Source organism: Mustelus asterias, unplaced genomic scaffold, assembly GCF_964213995.1.
Source record: "Mustelus asterias unplaced genomic scaffold, sMusAst1.hap1.1 HAP1_SCAFFOLD_204, whole genome shotgun sequence".
Taxonomy (NCBI): domain Eukaryota; kingdom Metazoa; phylum Chordata; class Chondrichthyes; order Carcharhiniformes; family Triakidae; genus Mustelus; species Mustelus asterias.
Genome location: NW_027590194.1, coordinates 272,938 through 287,592, shown reverse-complemented (window position 1 = coordinate 287,592; position 14,655 = coordinate 272,938).

Below are 14,655 nucleotides of genomic sequence, written 5' to 3'. Positions count from 1 at the left end.
GATTTTGAGCAGGCAGAGAGTGCAGGCTCAAAATCGCCCCCTAAGTCACTTTTTGGGAAGATTCTGCCCCTCAACTTTCAAGTTCTCATCCACTTGATCTGTTCCCCTGGTAAAAATGGAAGCAAAATAATATTATTTCTGTCATTTTGCTATCATTGCCTGTGATTTTATTATTTCAATCCCTCAGTGGCTCTATTCCCACCCAGACTTCCTCTTTTTATTATTTGTGTCTGTAGAGTATTTTATTATTTTGTTTTATGTTCCTTTAATAATTTAATGTTACACTCACTCTTTGTCTTCCCAGTGGTTTTCTTTGACTTCTTTCCTAATCTCCTCATAAACTTGCTTCTCATATACTGTAGATGTCCCTCATGTATGCTTCTTTCAATATCCTTATTTTTTCCCTTGTGTCTCATTAGTGTTCAGTTTGTTCTTGCTCCTTTGTGGAAAATATTCTTCCTGGACTATGTTGAATACTGTTTTAAATGTTTCCTATTTCTGTTCTCTATTATTGCTTATTAATATTGTTATCTATTTTGTTCTCCATGTTGTCATGGCAGCTCTCAAAATCAACTTTATTCTAATCTATTACACTGGTCTTCATTATACTTATGCTCTTTTCTATTATTATCTTAATTTCCACATGTTCCCCTACTTTTGCATCTAGTCTAAAAGCAAAATATTGCAGATACTGGAAATCTGAAATAAAAATGGAAGATGTTCGATAAACTCAGCAGGTCAAACAGCATCTGGCAGCTTCTTCAGAGCTTGAAGGAGAATCATACGGACTCGAAACATTAACCATGTTCCACCTCTGCCAGACCCTGCAAGAGCTGGCACCACATGAAATGGAAGGACACCCCCTACCTGTAGCCCTTAAACTCACAGCTGTTTCTGAACTTCTATGTGAGTAGCTCATTCCAGGACAGCACAGTTGACCTGAATGGCATCTCCAAGTCAGCCACACATAAATGCATCCAGGAGGTCACAGATACCCTTTATGCGAGGCTCGTATGTATATCAACTTGGACTGGGACCAGGCAAATCAAGATGCTAGGGTCATGGGCTTTGCCCACTTAGCATGTTTGCCCCAGGTGCAAGGTCTGATTGACTATATCCAAATAGCCCTGCACACTCCATGGCTCCAAGTGGTGCCATTCATGAACCATAAGGGATACTCCTTCATCAATGTGCAGCTCACCTGTGACCACACAAAGCGTTTCATGCAGGTGTGTGCCCATTTCCTGGGGAGTGTCCATGACAGCTATATCTTGGGGCTCTCTCAGATCCCAGATGTTTTTGAGGGAGAGCGGTGGCTGGAAGGAGGCTCCTCAGGGACAGGGTGTACCACTCAGGAGGTGGCTGATGACGCAAGTACGGAGGCCACAACCACCAGCAGAGACTCGTTATAATGAGGCTCAGGCTGCAACACGCGTGCTGGTCGAGCAGGCAATTGAGCTGCTGAAGATGCAGTACAGATGCCCTAACAATATCAACACAAAAGAACTCCCACAGCATTGTAGTTCCAGGGAGATACTCGAGGAACTAGCATGATTCTGCTCAGAATAGCTTTGAGTTGTCAAACTGTAACTAATGGGCATCACAAGGTTCAACTATTTGTAATCTTTATCAATGATTTAGATGAGATGACAAGTGTAATGTATCCAAGTTTGCTGATGATACAAAGCTGGATGAAAGAGTGGGCTGGACCACACCTTAGCCCTTAGGCACATCCAAGTATTCATTAAATGCAACAAAGCTTTCTGTCTCGGCCAATCTTTCAGGCAGTGAGATCGAGTGAGATCCTTACCAGGCAACAACAGGTTTATTGAAAGCGATGTTGTATGCAAACTGAAACTAACCTGCAGCCTGTGTAAACATCCTAATGACCTCACCATCAACATCACCATCAAACCATGTGATCAGCTCTTTAACCAATAATGCCACCAGTTAAATATATAACATCACCCCATAAAGGTCTCAAGGAACTTAACTTGGTAGAATCAGGATCAGAGTCTCTGACTAAGGGATTGATCATTTCAAATTGAGATGAGGAAAAATTCCTTCACTTAAAGAGTCTTTGGAAGTCTCTACCTCAGAGGGCTCTGAACGCTCAGTCATTGAGCATATCAGAGTCAAAAGTTGACAGATTCTGCATACTAAGAGAGTCAAAGGGTATGAGAATATTGCAGCAAAGTGGAGTTGCAGTCCCATTCTCATTTTGTTTTAAATAATGCGTGTAGGGAAGCCTGGGAAACTCATGGGAGCAAAGTTAACACTAAATTCACCAAAGATTCTTAGACAGCACCTTCCAAACCCACGACCACTTCCATCAAGAAGGACAAGGGCAGCAGATACATGGGAACACCACCACCTGCAAGTTCCCCTCCAAGTCACTCACCATTCTGACTTGGAAATATATTGCCATTCCTTCACAGTCGCTGCGTCAAAATCCTAGAATTCCCTCCCTAGCAGCATTGTGAGTCAACCCACAGAACATGGACTGTAGCGTTTCAAGAAGGCAGCTCACCACCACCTTCTCAACGGCAACTAGGGATGGGCAATAAATGCTCGCTAGCCAGCGACACCCATGTCCCCTGAATGAATAAAAAATAACTATGTTGAAATATTGGTCCAGTTGAACGATTAGTGTATGTTAATAGGCAATCCACTTCTCCTGAGAGAGTTGGGAGACCCCAGCCTCATGCACTTAAAAGTCGAGCCAACTTTCTGGGTCACTCACTTTTTGCTAGTTATATAAGCAACTTCACCTCCACCCTGTGATGCGCGACAATTAAGCACGTGGAACCAAGGCTTCGATATTGAAGGCTTTAATAGAGTAACAATGGAACTACTAACACGAATACACCAGTTCAGACTGAAGGGGTCCTGCCGGAGCAGGGGGTCTTATACCTCGCCACCGGAGGCGGGACCCCACTGGAATGTGCCATGATAACTCTTATAACAGGTAAACACCCTAACCCAACAACATTGTACAACCCCCACAGTAACAACACCCTAGCCCAACAGTAACATAATAACAACCCCCAGTGGTGAACCAACGATGGTTCACCACATTCACCCCTCCTTTAAGAACAAAAGGTGGCGGGGTGCAAGAGAAAACAGGTAATATAAACAGACAATTCACAGAATTCACAAGTCCAGACGGTCTGGAGGACCGCACCGACGCTGTGATCTCCTCAACACCAGTTGCGAAACCGGAGCAGGTGCTTGCGGTGGCGTTCTTTCCAAAACAACGTCTGGCTGTCCCCTCAAGGACTCCCGGGCTGGCTGGCCCTGGTGAGGCGATGGTGCAGGGGATCCTGGAACCTTTGGTGGTGGTGGTGGTGGTGATGATGGTGGCGCTGATCTCCGAGTCTCAGGCAAGCTGTACATGGGGGTAAAAGTGTTATGCACTGGTCCCGGTGCTGACCGCGCCACGTCTGGGGAAGCAATGAGGAGTAGTGGATTCGCGACTGGGGGAATAGGAGCGACAGGAGTTGCTACGTCCCCTGCGGGCGCCAGGTCTCTAATGGAGACAGTGTCCTCTCGCCCGTCAGGATATGCCACATAGGCATACTGAGGGTTGGCGTGGAGGAGTTGGACCGGTTCGACCAAGGGGTCGGACCTGCGAGCCCTCACATGTCGCCGCAGAAGGACGGGTCCTGGGTACGTCAACCAGGCTGGCAATGAGGTTCCCGAGGACGACTTCCGAGGGAATGAGAACATCCTCTCGTGGGGAGTAGCATTGGTTGCCGTACACAGGAGGGAGCGGATAGAATGGAGCGCATTTGGAAGGACCTCCTGCCAACGGGAGACTGGAAGGCCCCTGGATTTCAGTGCCAGTAGGACAGCCTTCAGGACTGTAGCATTCTCCCTTTCCACCTGTCCGTTACCCCTAGGGTTGTAGCTCGTGGTTCTACTAGAGGCAATCCCGAATGAGAGCAGGAATTGCCTCAAGTCGTTGCTCATGAACGACGAGCCCCTGTCGCTATGAATGTAGCAGGGGTACCCGAACAGGGTAAAAAGCTCACTGAATGCCTTGATGACGGTGGCAGTCGACGTGTCCGCACAGGGGACAACAAACGGAAACCGGGAATACTCGTCTATTATGTTGAGGAAATAGACATTCCGGTCCGTTGAGGGAAGGGGGCCCTTAAAATCCACACTCAGCCTCTCAAAAGGGCGAGTGGCCTTGACCAATTGTGCCCGGTCTGGTCGATAAAAGTGTGGTTTGCATTCTGCGCAAATCCGACAGCTTCTCGTCACTGACCTGACATCCTCCACCGAGTAGGGCAGGTTGCGGGCTTTGACGAAGTGGTAGAGTCTGGTGACTCCAGGATGATACAGATCATTGTGGAGAGCCTTCAAGCGGTCCTCCTGCATGATGGCGCATGTTCCGCGCGAGAGGGCATCCGAGGGCTCATTGAGCTTCCCCGGACGATACATAATATCGTAATTATAGGTGGAGAGCTCAATTCTCCACCGCAAGATCTTATCGTTCTTGATCTTGCCCCTCTGCGTGTTGCTGAACATAAACGCCACGGATCGTTGATCCGTGATCAGGGTGAACCGCTTCCCTGCCAGGTAATGGCGCCAGTGTCTGACTGCCTCCACAATGGCCTGAGCCTCCTTCTCCACCGCTGAGTGCCGAATTTCGGGGCCTTGAAGGGTGCGGGAGAAGAACGCGACGGGCCTGCCTGCCTGGTTTAGTGTGGCGGCTAGGGCGAAATCAGATGCATCACTCTCGACCTGGAAAGGGATGGATTCATCCACCGCGTGCATCGTGGCTTTCGAGATGTCGCTTTTCAAAACCTTGAAGGCCAATTGGGCCTCCGGCGTAAGTGGGAAGGTCGTGGACTTAATGAGCGGACGAGCTTTGTCCGCGTAGTTGGGGACCCACTGTGCATAATACGAAAAGAACCCGAGGCATCTCCTCAGTGCTTTCGTGCTAGCGGGCAAGGGAAGTTCAGTGAGTGGGCGCATACGGTCTGGATCAGGGCCAATGACCCCGTTTTCCACCACGTATCCGAGGATGGCTAACTTACGCGTACGGAATACGCACTTCTCCCTGTTATAGGTCAGATTCAGGCGAGATGCAGTGCGCAGAAAGTGTTGGAGATTCGTGTCATGGTCCTGCTGGTCATGGCCGCAGATGGTGACGTTATCCAGGTACGGGAAGGTAGCCCGCAACCCGTTCTGGTCCACCATTCGGTCCATAGCACGCTGGAAGACCGAGACCCCATTGGTGACACCAAATGGAACCCTGAGGAATTGGTATAGACGACCATCCGCCTCAAAAGCCGTATATTGTCGGTCCTCTGGGCGGATGGGGAGTTGATGGTAGGCGGACTTAAGGTCTATGGTAGAAAACACTCGGTACTGCGCAATCTGATTGACCATATCAGAAATGCGCGGGAGAGGATACGCATCCAGCTGCGTATAACGATTAATGGTCTGACTATAGTTGATGACCATCCGAGGTTTGTTCCCGCTTTTGACTACCACGACCTGCGCTCTCCACGGACTAGCACTGGCCTGTATAATCCCTTCCTTGAGGAGCCGCCGAACCTCAGATCTAATAAAGATCCGGTCCTCAGCGCTGTAACGCCTACTTTTAGTAGCGATGGGCTTGCAGCCAGGAACCAGATTTTTAAAAAGGGATGGTGTAGTGATTTTCAGGGTGGATAGATTGCATGCGGGGCGCTTTGGGCAATTTGGAGGCTGCGGCTGATTCCCTACTGCCAGTGAAGGGAGTGGCCCACCGTACTGTAGGATCACACTCTTCATGTGGGCCATAAAGTTTAGTCCGAGGAGAATTGGCGCGCAAAGGTGAGGTAACACAAGGAGCCTGTATTGCTCGTAAATTGTGCCCTGTACCTCAAGAGTTACCATACATCGTCCTTGGATCGGTACAGACCGGGACCGTGATGCCATGGAAATTGTCTGCTTGGCAGGGAGAACCCGGAGTCCACACCTATTAGCAGTTTCAGGGTGTATGAAACTTTCGGTGCTCCCACTGTCAAACAGACAATTCACAGTTCGACCACTAACCTTTATATCCATCATGGAATTTTCAAGTCTGTAGTGCCTGGTCTGGTCCAGGGAGATCGACGCCACCGTTGGCCCCTGGGCGCCACTGCATGCTGCCGATGTGGATGCTGAGGACCCCTGCTGGTCGCTCCTAGTCGTCGTGGACCATGATGGCCGCCCCCATGAATCGCACGTGGGCGAGGGCGCCAAGCGCAGCGACTCCTGGTGGTCTTCCTCCTCCTCCGTCAGCCACGATGGCGCCGTCCTGGGATCGCACGTGGTCGGACCTCGTGGGTACTGCGATGCCGAAGGAGATTGTCTCCGTTCTGGAGGGTTACAAGCTGCACTGCCGTTTTTAGACTTAGACCAAGCTGCACTGCCGTTTTTAGGCTTGGACCTGCAGACTTTGCCGTAGTGGCCTTTTTAACCGCACTGGCTGCAGATTGCCGTTCTTGCCGGACACTGTTGCCGTGGATGCTTGGCCCCACCACAAAAATAGCATCGCTGGCCACCTGGAGCTGCCGCCGTCGTCGGATCGATCTGGGAGCGCGGGTTAGCGGGGCGAGGAGGGAGCTGAGCTTGCTCCAGCCACGTTGACTGCACGTGGTCCTCGGGGTACAGCGCCAAGCTCTTCGACGCCGCTTCCAGCATCACGGCCATCTCCATTGCTTGGGTCAAGTCGAGTTTCCCCTTTTCCAGCAATTTAAGCCTGATGTACGAGGACCCTACCCCTGCTACGAACGCGTCTCGGACGAGGTCGTACATATCCTGTTCGGCTGATACGTCCTTACAATCGCAACCCCTGGCAAGCTGCAGGAGCTCATTGGCATAGTCCTCCATGGTTTCGCCCGACTGCCGACGTCGTGTAGCGAGGAGGTAACGAGCATGTATCTCGTTGGGTGGCTTCGTGTATCTTTTTTTTAGGAGCTCGACGGCACCCGGGTAAGTGGGAGCTGCACGAATGGCTAGATAAATCGTGTCGCTTACCCTTGCGTGGAGGACCTGGAGTTTATCACTGTCTGTAGTGATAGCTACCGAGGCTGCCAGGTAGTCCTCGAAACACTTCCACCAATGGTCGGATGTGTTAGCGGCACCGACCGCACGTGGGTCCAGTGTCAGACGATCCGGTTTTAGGATCTGTTCCATACTCTCTGTTTTTTTTTTACAGCTGTGAGTTTTCTGTTACTCTATTAAATTGATGCGCGACAATTAAGCACGTGGAACCAAGGCTTCGATATTGAAGGCTTTAATAGAGTAACAATGGAACTACTAACACGAATACACCAGTTCAGACTGAAGGGGTCCTGCCGGAGCAGGGGGTCTTATACCTCGCCACCGGAGGCGGGACCCCACTGGAATGTGCCATGATAACTCTTATAACAGGTAAACACCCTAACCCAACAACATTGTACAAGCCCCACAGTAACAACACCCTAGCCCAACAGTAACATAATAACAACCCCCAGTGGTGAACCAACGATGGTTCACCACACCCTGTCACCCACAGAAAACCTTCTCCTTCATGTTCAAATTTCTCCCGTGCCTCTATAAGGCCGAGGCTCCCACATGCCTTTTCTGTTAAACAAGCTTCACTACTTGTTCTACTATTTTTAAGACTTTTGTACGTCATTCCCCAGATCTCTCCGTAACAGATCCCTCCTTAAAATTGTACCATTTATTACTTCTCCTCATTCTCACAAATGACTCACACATTTTCCTCCACTAAATTTTATCTGCCACGTGTCTGCCCCTTTATTTCACCAATCTTTCTATATCTTCTTGTTCGTATTCTCACTATTTACTGCATTCCCAAGTTTTCTGTCATCTGCAAACTTTGAAATAATTTTCTGTTTTGCTAGCAAGTCTATTGTGTGGTATGTGGTATTCATCAGATGCCCATTGAAAGCCCAAATACACAATAAGTAGCAAAATAGCTTCATCACTTTGTCTGCTACTTCATCAAAAGAACTCAATCAAATTAGTCAAAGTCTGTTTTTCTTTGTAATTATTTCAAGGGATGTGGGCGTCGTTGGATGTCTAGCATTAATTGTCCATCCCTAACTGTCCTTGAAAAGTGGTGGCTGCAGTCTATCTGATAACTGGACTGTGCTGGTAAAGAAACCTTGGTGAGTTGCATTTATTTATTACCCTATGGGCGGGACTTACCAGAAATTGTACAGAGTGCTGGATCAGGCGAGAAATACAGTTTTCATAGCTGACTTTTCTAACCAGATCAAATGAAACTCTGCAATTCCAAAATTCTGGCCGGGATCACAAAGCCAGCTTTTGCTGCAGGAAGGGGGGGGGGATGCTAAACTCACCAGCAAGACTGAGATTCAGAGATCGGTGCACTTTTTTAAACTTCTCAATGTGAAGTTAAAGACTTCCCACCAGACATCAGAAGCACTGGCAGACAAAAGGAACACCCCAACCCTCCAATACAGATGGCCAACCTACCGTCCTCCAACCACACAATGGTGGGGTCACTGCCCCCCTATGACACAAGCATCCGGGTGACCTGACCCACGCCCACATCTTCACTGGCATTGGGGCAGCCCCCATTCTCAATGACAGCCGGCCCCCAGCCCCCCACCACAATGCAGGCACAACCCACTCCACCCCACACCATCACCATCACCCACCTCTCCACATAATGGGAACCTCTCCCCCTATGGAACTGCCCTTGTCACTGCTTCTAGCACTACCTTATGGCACCCTGCCACTGCCCCTAGCACCCTGACACTGCCCCCTGGCAGTGCCAATGGTTGGCATTGCTGGGGGCAGGGCAAGGGGGTGATACCAGGATAGTGCTAGGGGACAGTGCCAGGGCACTTCCCAGCCATGTCCCTCACCACCCAGGGGCCAAACTCACCTCTGCTGCCCCTGCAGAGTTATAATGACTGGTTTCTGTTATGCCAGCGAGGGGGGGATGGGGCAGGCAGAACATGATTATATCGTCGACAGGGCATGGGGAAAATCTCAAACCAAGATAGTTTCATAGAAACCCTACAGTGCAGAAGGAGGCCATTCGGCCCATCGATTCTGCACCGACCACAATCCCACCCAGGCCCCACCCCCACATAATCCCTCTAACCTACACATCCCAGGACTCTAAGGGGCAATTTTTTTAACCTGGCCAATCAACCTAACCCGCACATCTTTGGACTGTGGGAGGAAACCGGAGCACCCGGAGGAAACCCACGCAGACACGAGGAGAATGTGCAAACTCCACACAGATAGTGACCCGAGCCGGGAATCGAACCCGGGACCCTGGAGCTGTGAAGCAGCAGTGCTAACCACTGTGCTACCGTGCCGCCTTGAAGTGTTAATTCATTTTTGTCCCAGATTATTCCAGTTTTGCATCGCGCCTCCGGATTCACCATTTTAAAAGGGTAAAGTGCCAAATAGATTTCCATTGAAATGCCTCTTGCTTTTATATTTATTTTTCAAACATGCTGAGCACTAAAAGCTGCAGGTCTCATGTCTCTATATCCTATAATATGAAGAGCCGACAGCTGATAGATGCACTGCATTGTTTAATCTGCCATTGCATTATTGATCTCTGTAAAAAGATTGCTACAAGCTGATTAGCATCTTCAAACATGAAACTGATCTGAGCCAACATACCTCAATGTGATTCACCTTCATGGATTTAAATAGTGCAGGTATGAGAAAATAAAAGTGTGTTTTAATTATTTTCATACATTCTTTTTAAAAGCTGGGTACTAAATTAACAGGAATTACCACGAGCAATCATCCCCAAAATAAAAAAAAACACAAAGGGAAGCACTGATACAGTCTTAGAAAGTAAAAAACTCAATGATTTTTTCATGATTTTTCATTATTATTTGTACCTTAAATGGCTTCCATCCCATTATAGTCCTTCATTTAACCCTCTAGCCATTCCACTTGGCAGATTACCCAGGCTTTCAATCTTGGATGAGTAAAAACATATGGTTGACTAATATTTTAAATGAAAAGTGATAGTGATTGATCAATTTTGTTTGCTTTTTTGGCAATGGGAGCACATACCCCATCCTTTCAATGTCTTACAGCATTTATACTTTGAGATACAATTGCAGAAGTGCTGAAAGTGAGGAAGTAAAATAATTTTTGCCGAGAATATGTTTTGACTCAAGTTAAAATGACTGATTCGAAACAAATCTCTCCTCATTACTCTCCTGAATTCTCCTTCTGAGCCTGACCATCGGCCCTCACATCTAACGAATTAGGCGGGATTTTCCGGCCACGCTCTCCCCAAGACCAGAAAATCCCGCCGGAGGTCAACAGACCTTTACACGGTCTGTGTCCTGCCCACTACGATTCCCATGGTGTGCGAGATGGGAAAATTCTGCCCATTGACTATGTCTGCAAGGGTGGGAATTTATTCCCTCCCCCCCCCCCCCGCCCCCCCGTTCCCCACTACTCATCCAGCGCAAATCTGGAGGTGGGGGGGGTGTGGTCTTTGATTTTGATTTATTATTGTCACATGGATTAGCATATAGTGAAAAGTATTGATTCTTGCGTGCTATACAGACAGAGCATACCGTTCATAGAGAAAGAAATGCGAGAATACAGAACGTAGTGTTATAGTCATAGTTAGGGTGTAGAGTAAAATCAACTTAATGTAGGGTAGTTAGTCTGACGGCAGCAGGGAAGAAACCGTTTTTGAGTCGGTTGGTAAGTGACCTCAGGCTTCTGTATTTTTTTCCCAATGGAAGAAGGTGGAAGAGAGAATGTCCGGGGTGCGTGGGGTACTTGATTAAGCTGGGTGCTTTGCCGAGGCAGCGGGAAGTGTAGACAGAGCCATTAGATGGGAGGCTGGTGTGCGTGATGGATTGGGCTACATTCACGACCTTTTATAGTTTCTTGCGGTCTTGGGCAGAGCAGGAGCCATATCAAACTGTGATACAACCAGAAATAATGCTTTGTATGGTGCATCTGTAAAAGTTGGTGAGAGTCGTAGCGGACATGCCAAATTTCCTTAGTCTTCTGAGAAAGTAGAGGCATTGGTGGGCTTTCTTAACTATAGTGTAGGCATGGGGGACCAGGACAGGTTGTTGGTGATCTGGACACCTAAAAACTTGAAGCTCTCAACCCATTCTACTTCATCAATGTTCTTGTAGTCACTAAGTGGGTGTGTGTGTGGGGTGGGCATTCCACTGCCTTCCAATTAACTGTGGGTCAGGAAGGTTTGTGGGCTGCCATCAGTCCAAAGACCAACTGAGACCTTTACGTGGAGGTGTCATCTTAGTTGCCAAATTGAAATCAATAGTGTGGAATGTTAGCATTTTTTTGTAATCTTGGAATTCTTTTTTGAAAGCAATTGAAATGCCTAGCTTGAATGTTAAGTTTTTCCATTCATTTTTCAAATTCCTTCTTCTTGGTAAATTTTGGACAGTAATGTTGCACTTGTGTTGTATTTTCTATAAGTGATTTTTCGTTGGAATGAACAATCTTCGCACACTTATTTATTCCTTGCTGATTGAGCATCCCTTTCAACCAGACAATAACCCACAGAAGAACATGATAATATTTAAGATGCATGAAGTTCTCCCAATTGGTAATTTGATAGTTTATGTTATTTATTTGCTGCCGCCCTCTCAACAAGATTTTCTGATTCAGCAATCGAAGCTGTACAATTTAAATGTCATCATTTTATCTCAAAGGAGAAACACTTCGGGCTGGATTTTAATATGCGGACATGTTGGCAGTGAGGCGGCCTGATGATGTGTGGGAAACTTGGAAATATGTGCAACATGTCTCAGTGATTTTTGAACATAGCCTGTATTAACATATGATTTCCTGGTTTTCCAACCAATTAGTGTCAGTGGGCGTGATGATGATAGGCACAATGAGATCGGAATGCCAGTGTTTAAAAGGACACTTCAAACATGCAATTTGAAGCAGTGCTGGTGGGAAGGAGTTTAGTTGTTTACAGGACTGCTTTCAGTTAGTGGCATTGGGAGTATTAAGGGATAAAAAAAAGACTTCTGCAGGTGGCTAGCAGATGGATGTGCAGGTGGAGCCTAAGTGGACGTCGCAATAATGAAGGCATTCAGGCAGCAATGATTGCCAATGGTGGTGCATTACTCATATTGCCTTCCACCTCCTCCTTCCCCTCAGATTCATCTGAAGTGACTTTGTGCTCTGTGCCTTGTTCCTCCTGTAGGTTCAAACCTCACTTGCAGCATAATGTTGCGCAGGATGTAACACACAACTATTCAGGAGTACTTGGAAACTTCTTCATAATCAATTGATACAACTGAATAGCTTGCAAGCACGTTCCAGAGCACTGTTAATAATCAATTAATTTGCTGTGGGTCTGGGGTGGCGTATAGCCCAGACTGGCTAAAGATGGCTGATTTCTTTCCTGAAAGAACATTCATGAATTAGATGGATTTTTATGATGATCCGGTCACTACATGTTCTTTAGTACTGATGCTAAGCTTTGAAGTCCAGGTTTATTTAATTAACTGAATTTACATTCCCCAGCTCCTGAAGTGAGTCTGGACCTCTGGATTAACTAGTCCAGTAAGATAACAATTATAATAAGTTACCCTAAGTGACATTGTCTTTGACACTTCCTCAATGGATATAAAGGACAGTGACCTGAGGCCGAATTAAATCTAAGTCCCTGGCACTGTGAAGGAGCAGTGCTAACCACTGTGCCACTATGCTGCCTTGGGCTGATAAATGGCAAGGAAGATTCTGGCCACAGAAGTGCCATACAATGACCATCTCCAGAAAGACAGAATCCAACCATCACAATTGTATTACAGTGGATTTAACATCATTGAATCCCTCTTTATCAACATTCTGAGGGTTACTGAACTGGATCAAAAATATAAATACTGTGGCTAACAAGAACAGCTCAGAGGCTTGGAATTCTGTGGTGAGTAAACCACTCAAAGTCTGCCCACAATCTATAAGGCACAAGTCAGAAGTGCCTTTCAACTTGTTTGGGTGAGTGCAACTTCACCAACTCTCAGGAAGCTCAACGACCATCCAGATCTCTGGAGCCTGCTTAATTAAAACCCCATCCAATATCTTAAAAATTAACTCCCTTCACCACAGTGTCAGCAATGAGTACCACCCACAAGATACACCGCAGCAACTCACCAAGGCTCCTTCGACAATACCTTCCAAACTCCATGATCTCTACCATCCAGAAGGACATGGGTGGCAGAAACATGGGGAAACTACCAGCTGCAGGTTCCCTCCAAGTTGAAGACTAGCCTGACTTGGAAGCATATCATTGTTCCTTCACTGTCGCTGAGCCAAAATCCTGGAATTGTCTTTATAATTGCACTGCAACCATGGATTGCAATGGTTCAAGAAGGCAGTTCACAACCACCTTTTCAAGGGCAATTAGGGATGCTGGCCTAGTCAGTGCCACCCACGTCTCATGAATGAATACATTTTTAAAAAGTCTCATCTGGACCATTTTAATCAATAGACATATAGGTGTTGCTGGCCAGGCCAGGCCAGCATTTGTCACTCATCTCACATTGCATTTGAACTGAATGGCTCGCTAAGACAATTTTAGAGCAGTTAAGAGTCAACCACATTGCTGTGAGTCTGGAATTAGATGCAGGCCAGTTGAGGTACAGATGGCACATTTCCTGCCTAAAGGACATCCATGAACCAAATGGGTTTTTATAGCTATCGATGATATTACATAATTACTAAGACTAGCTTTCAATTTCAGATTTATTTATTGCATTTAAGTTCCACAAATGGCCACGATGGGATTTGAAACCATGTCCTCAGAGTATTAACCTTGGTCTTACTAGTCCAGTGACATTATCACAATGCCACCATTTCCCCACGTTAATTAATTTCCTGATGGAAGAAAATACATGCAAGTAAAATTTCTGAAAAGATAAGCTATCTAATGTGAATATTTAATGATATCTATTGCATTGACTAATACTTTGGCAATATCAGACTTAAAGTTGGCCATTCATCCCCTCGAGCCTGTTTCACCATTCAATTAGATTGTGCTTTTTAAGTCATTTAGCTTTCGAAAGATAATTTTCAAAATCCTTTAAATGACTTTATCACAGCATTAACTCTTTTTGGTATTCTATGAGTGAAATTTTACCAGGCAGTTGGAGGCAGGATTGGGGCCGAATAGGTGAATGAGTGTGTGGGGCAGGAAAGCCTGTGGGCCAAACACATGGTCAATCTAGTCAATTAAAAAGGCAATATCAAGCCATTTTGCACATTCAATGGCTGTTTCCCAATGGCGAAGAGAGTCGCACACAGTGTCACCAGCGTGTCAATTTTAGAAGGCGAATACACAGCAGGAAATCACTGAGTGCTCATAGCATCAGTAAAAGATGGGAAATTGGCAATCATCGGGTCAGCCACAGTAAGGCTAGTGTTAACAGGAAAAAAACTCCTTGAAGCGTATACTTTGGATAGTTTGCTGCAAGAAAATTGATGCAATCTCATTGAGGCCAGTTGTTTTGACTCTGAAGCTTGGGAACTTACATGAGGATATGTGTTTCACAAATTCCAAATAGGATGGAGCACCGAGAAGGAACTGCAGCATCCTACAGTAGGCATACACAGTGGGAGAGGCACCAAAGGTCTGATTTTCTCATCAACTTGCAC